Below are 6694 nucleotides of genomic sequence, written 5' to 3'. Positions count from 1 at the left end.
TTCCCTTCAGGGAACATACATTTATTGACCAATCCATGAAAATTCTAATTGAAATAAACATTCAGGAAATGCATTAAAAATGCATTCTAGCCCGGCTGGTGTAGCTCAGTGGTTGAGCATTAACCCATGAACCAGGAGGTCACTGGTTCGATTCCCGATCAGGGCACATGCCCGCTCTGCAGGCTTGATCTCCAGTGTGGGCGTGCAGGAGGCAGCTGATCAATGATTCTCTCTCATCATTGATGTTTCTCTCTCTCCCTCTCCCCTCCTCTCTGAAATCAATAAATATATATGAAAAAATAATAAAAAAAATAAAAATGTTCTATGCCTAGCAAGCTATGGGAGCAAATTATTATATATCGACACTTCATTTTTGGAAAACTGATTCTGTCTTCTTCCTTCTTGCCCACAAATCACCTCATGCATCTGATCTGGAAGTATACTTAGCCACTTTTGATAGGCTTTATTTTCAGGGTTGGAATTACCCAATGACCATTCATTTGAATAAACCTTTCTAGTCTAGCAGAAAAATGTCATAGACTCTTATCCCTCAATTTTAAACAGTCCCCTTCTCTAGGCTGATACAGGTCCAATTTGCGCGTTTATCAGGCATCGACACGAAACCAGATTCTGAAAGCACAAAATCAGCGCCCTACCTCGGGCCTAGCCCCCGGAGGCAAGCTAAGACACAAACTTGTTCCCGGTTGAGGAATGCAAACTCAAACCTTTTACCCCTGAAAACAAAAAAATAAAAAGGGCATGGTTTTGATCATCTATTCCAATGGTTCTCAACCTGTTGGTCGCCTAAGACCAAAGGAAAACACATGTATAATTACATATTGTTTTTGTGACTCATCACTATGCTTTAATTATGTTCAATGTGTAACCATGAAAATACATCCTGCATATCAGATATTTACATTATGACTCATAACAGTAGCAACATTACAGCTATGAAGTAGCAACGAAAATAATTTTATGGTTGGGGGTCACCACACATGAGGAACTGTATGAAAGGGTCACGGCACTAGAAAGGTTGAGAACCACTGATTCTATTCCTTGGTCGTAGCTCTTCCTGCCAAAGCAGCCACCTCCTAAACGCCAACACGATGTGCAAAACACACAGAGACTAGAAAGCCGCCTCTGCCGGGCCCATCTCCCTGCTGGTCCAGCAGCGGAGTGGAAAGCAGGGCTACAGAAAGCAACCCGTGCTTGCTGCAGGCATCACTCCTGGCTGCGTGGGAAACTGCGACTACAGGGCACCTTTAAGATTTCTTTTGAAAGGCTTTATATACTCGTTAAGATCGCCTCTTACCAATCACGTAACCAACCACTCGGGGTTCCTCCGCTCTCTGCCCAATTTGCCCATCCTCCTCCTCAGTTCCACATTCTTCCCCACCGCTCCCCAAGAAGAGCCCTCCCACAATTCGGCTCCTGAGCCCCTCCCGCGCATCCGGAATGCGTTCGCCTCGGGTCCGTTGGGGGTCCACGGCCACCAAAACCCCCTCTCGGTCACAGAAGAGCTGTGAGTGGGGGGCCCACATGAGGGACTCACTGCTTTCTGATGTCAGTGGGGTCAGTAACTCTATAAAGGTGAGCTAATAAATAGATGGATGTAGCAAGCGTTCAGGCAGGCTGGCATGGTTACCTCTGTCACTTCCACACCAGGTGCCAGGTGATCAGTGTCTTTAGTAAAGATATAAAAATGAAATTTTTTTCAAGTATTAAAAAATAAGTTAATTGAAAAAAAGAGTCTGAAGTGGCTGAGTGTCTTGCTAGATTGTCAGCTTCATTTCAATGTGCAAACGCAGGAAAAACACCAAGGAGGATCACTCCTGCCCCAATTGAAGTACTGAACAGTGACTGGGGGCTTGAAATGTAGAGCCTCACCCATCTCCCAAAGTCAGTATTTTCCAGTGTTAAAATGGTTGTGAATTAAAAGCAAAATGCAGCAATACACAACCCTCAGGCCACAATCAGAGAGGCCTGGGGCATACGCGCCCGCAGGATCCTCGCCATCACCGAGCACCGTCGTCGTGGCACTAGGTATGCGTTTCACACTCGAGGATGGCAGAAGTCGGGCGAGGTCGCGGCGGACCTCCCGCTAAGGTTTGTTGCAGACTCGCTCCCCTTGGTCTGCTTGCAGAGTTCGAAAGCTGCGTAAATGCCACACACATGCTAGAGGCAGTCATGGGGGGATTTACTTATTTATAATTGCCATAGAACTATTAAGGATAGAAGAAACAGGGGATTCTTGGCTCTCTCAGAAGAAATGCGCGTTCGCCTCCTAGAATCCATGGAGAAGGAAGGGCGGGAATACGTCGGGTTGACAGTGGCCTGGAGTTGGAACAGGAATCCTAGGCCTCGGGCGTCTGCCCGTGCCGTTTGGGAATGCCTCTCGGGAAACTGTCCTTTGGTCTGGAGAAGTCACAGAAGGTCAGCCCCACCCAGAGTCGTCACCATCTACGTAGTTCTTCCTGGGAGGAGTGGCGAGGCTCTCGGGCGAGGGTGGGGGTGATTGAATTAATCTAGGAATAATATTTCTCCTTTCTCGGAACCCCTGGAGGGGTGCCATCTAACAACAGTTCCCCCTCCTGGCCACTGGGTTCCAGCATTACTGTGTGAAAAGTTGAAAGAGCCCTAGCTTTTGGCTGAGAGAGCGTCCTCCCGCAGACTTGAGGGTCCCTGGTTTGATTCTGGTCCAGGGCACATCTCCAGAAGGGGGCGTGCAGAAGGCAGCTGATCCATGATTCTTTCTCATCGATGTTTCTATCTTTCCCTCCCACTCCCTTCCTCTCTGAAATCAATAAAAATATATTTAAGGAAAAGTAAAGTTGAAAGAGTAGGTCAGTGAACACCTGTACGAAGGCCTCCAAGATTGTATAACATTTTTCCATAAATGCCTTCTTTCTCTCTTCCCTAAATACTTCAGCCTGCATTTCCTAAGAATAAAGACCGAGACATTCTTCTGTGCAGCTATATAAGAAGCTTAATCACATCTAAGAGGTTTTATAATTTGATGGCACCTGATACCTAGCCTTCATGCAACTTTCTTCCGTTGTCAATAAAAGTCACATGTTGTAGAAAGAGTCCAATGAAGAGGCATGCACTGCATTTGCTGTTAGGACGCTCTCTTTAAATGCAGAACAATCCTCCACCTTTTTTTGTTTCATGGCATTGACTTGGTGAAGAGTTTAGGCCAGTTATCTCAGAGGGTTTTACTTTCTCGATTTGTCTGGCCTTTTTTCTCTCCTGATGTCATTTAACTTTTTCTCTATTGACCTCATTTTCTGCAAACTAGAAGGAAGGTTGAGATGTTTGATTGGATGGCAAGAACCCTTCACTCTTTATGACAGTGGTTCTCAACCTGTGGGTCGCGACCCCTTTGGTGGTCGAACAACCCTTTCACAGGGGTCGCCTAAGACCATTCTGCATATCAGATATTTACATTATGATTCACAACAGTAGCAACATTACAGTTATGAAGTAGCAATGAAAATAATTCTATGGTTGGGTCACAACCTGAGGAACTGTATTTAAAGGGCCGGATGGTTGAGAACCACTGCTTTATGAGGTGCTCTTCATATTGTTTCCCCTCAGGAAGAATACAATTTTAAATGTGAAACACATACTATTAATTCTTAAATGAATAATATCGGGTTGACCCAGTATCAGTGATCACTGAAATTTCAAGTGTCCTCTAGACTTCTTTATTATAAAGTCCATTTTGAGGTTAACAGGCATTATGTGAGGTGGAGACTTTGGAACTTTTTGGAGGAGAACACACAAGTTACAAGTCCATTCACCTACATCGACTGAGTAATCGTCTGGATCATTCTGGTATCTACTTGCTTCGGATGCTTCACTAAATTAAATACTAGCGTTATTCAAAGAACAGCACAATTCTGGTCTCTGTGGAGCCTGGGCCACTTTAGAGTTCCTGTGCATAATTTTGGCAAAAGCAGTGATGCATTCTACAAGTTCCTGTGGTGTATGTTTTAAGAGAATATGTTTTTATTGATTTTTATAGAGAGAGGGAAGGAGAGGGAGAGAGAGGCAGAAACATCAATGATGAGAGAAAATCATTGATTGGTTGCGTCCTGCACACCTCCCATTGGGGATCAAACCTGGAACTCCGGCATGTGCCCTGACCGGGAATCAAACCAGTGGCCTCTTGGTGCATGGGATGACACACAACCAATTGAGCCACACTGGTTGGGCTTGTGATGTGTATTTTAAGAAGATTTGATAAAATCCAGGAGGAGTTTTCTATATTTAGCTGGGCATACTTGATCTAAACTCCTAGTTCCGTTCTATTAATAGAAACAAAGGGAGAATATGCGTGGCGAGCCGGCATGGCCATGGCATGTTCAGCCCCAGGGCTCCTTATGTGCCATGCCAGCTCAGCCTGGTTCAGTGACCCTGAGTGGGGGTGGTGAAAGGCTTAGAAAAGACAGACAAGAGTATAAAAGCTGGGTCTCGGTGTGACGCTGCTCCCCTGATGGAGAGACAGCGGCCACGCCCACAGCCGTGTCTTTATTTTATAGCTGATGCCACGAGGGAAAGTAAGGGCGTGATCAAATGTTTACAACATTCTCGTAGGTTTCAATCCTACTCAACTACATGCACCTGAACTTTGTCAAGCCTACATCACTCAGGCACGTGGGGCCACGTGTTTGGACCATAGGTTCAAGCTTACAACTATAACTGTGGGCTATAATTGTGCTGGGAGGGCTCTGCCCTCCAAGCTGGGACTTGCACGTGGCAATGAGAGGACTGTGCCCTCTCCTCAGTCCAAGGCTTGAACCTGTCCAAACACTGTAGCCATGCCCCACAAATATGTAATAGTGTATATGACCTCTGCCTGTGGTAATCTTGACTCTGCCTCATAGCATAGATGTCTATGAGTGTGAGCTCATCCATTTAAGCTCATAAACTCTGCTAGGCAAGAGCTATGTCAAGTTTACTCTGTTTAACAATGACCACTTCAACTCCCACAGAGAACTCTCCAAGGGTATCATCTATTCCACAGACAAACGTAGTGTTCTAAACAAACAGCCTGTATCCCCACTTCTCAAAACACAATTTTTAGTAAGGCAGTCTAAGTCAGTGGGTGGCATCAATGGTTTTGCTATCAGACAAAGTGGGAGGGGGAGCTTTTCCCCACTGAGTGCTAGGGGTGGAGTCCTTATGATATCTTAAGAAAAAGGATTTTCTGACACTTGCATGGCAAAACGAGTGATTTTTATTTGCGTTTCCAAAGTCCCATTTCTCTTAGTCCAGTCATAGAAATGTAGCTGGGGTTTCAGTAAAGCTGAAGCAAAGCCACTGTCTAGAGTTTCCTTTCCATGTTGGATCTGGTCCAGTACAGCATCAGGCTAGCTGCAGTCCATGAGTTCATTGTGTGTGGGGCTCTGCATGTGGAGGGGTCGGCCATGTGGGCAAACGCAAGGGAGCCCCACAAGCCACAGTCACACAAAGTCCCAAGAGTCCCAAGAGCAGCAAGAGGAACCAAGAGAGCACAAGAGTGTGCGTTCCTTTGTTTAGGGAATTAATATCCCAAATTTCCGTGTGCTTGCAGCAGCCACACCCATTCTAGCCAATGACCTTTGTTCTCAGATGTAACCAACAGCACCCTCCTATGTCACCCCAACTTTACTGGGCATACATCTATCTCCCCTTTGTTGGACTGCTAGGGAGTGTAAAGCAGCTTCCTGGTAAAGCTGTCCAAATGACATGCCCATAATATCTGGCCTTCCCTTTGCTCCTTTCCTGTCATTAATAACTAGTTAATTACAACATATCAGTTTTTGTTTACATCAGCAAATTAGTGTTTGCTCTTGACCTTGCCAGTTGATGTGAATTTCATCAGAGTCAGCATTCTAAGAGTCCACAACAGAAGTTGCAAAACAGAAGTTCTATAGCATCATTTTCTCATATTCTACTAGAGGCCGGATGCATGAAAATTTGTGCATGGGTGCGGGATCCCTCAGCCTGTCCTGCCCCCTTTCACAGTCCAGGATCCCTCAGGGGATGTCCTACTGATGGATTAGACCCGCTCCCCACGGCCTAAGCGAAAGTCTGGCTTCCCTCTGCGGGAAGCGACTGGGCTGATCAGGGGAAGGCGCTGCCCCCATCACCCGCTGCTGCTGCCACTGCCAGCCGCCAGGGCTCACAGCTGCCTGAGTCCACAGCTGCCGTGAGCCCAGGGTCTTGCAGCCACTGTGGCTTGGTCCGGAGAGATGTCGGGAAGACGTCCGCCCTAATTAGCATATTGCCCTTTTATTAGTATAGATTGGTTAAATGCAAGCATAGGTTCAAGGGGAAGGGATCTGGCAAGGACACAGTCACCAGCAGATGAGGATTACTAGGGGCAGGGGACAGGGCATATATTGAAAGGAGCTACCGGGCCAAATGCAAACACAGAAGTATAGTATTGGTCACCCTGGTCCTTTCCTCAAAATCATGTGGGTCTGGGTCATCTGTTTAATGTCAAGCCTAATCATAATCACTATCCCCAGTTGTGGCCCACACATTTGCTTGGACTGTTAACATGGCCCACCGTTTCTTTTTGCTGACAGACTCCTTGGTTCAACAGCTTCTTCCTTACCAGCACGCCCCTTATTTTTTTTCTGCAGAGGGAAAAGAATAAGGAAGTGAAATATGCATTTAAAAATCACGTATGTAATTTGAA

This window comes from Myotis davidii, unplaced genomic scaffold (genome assembly GCF_000327345.1).
Source record: "Myotis davidii unplaced genomic scaffold, ASM32734v1 scaffold570, whole genome shotgun sequence".
NCBI lineage: Eukaryota > Metazoa > Chordata > Mammalia > Chiroptera > Vespertilionidae > Myotis > Myotis davidii.
This window is presented reverse-complemented; position numbering follows the sequence as displayed.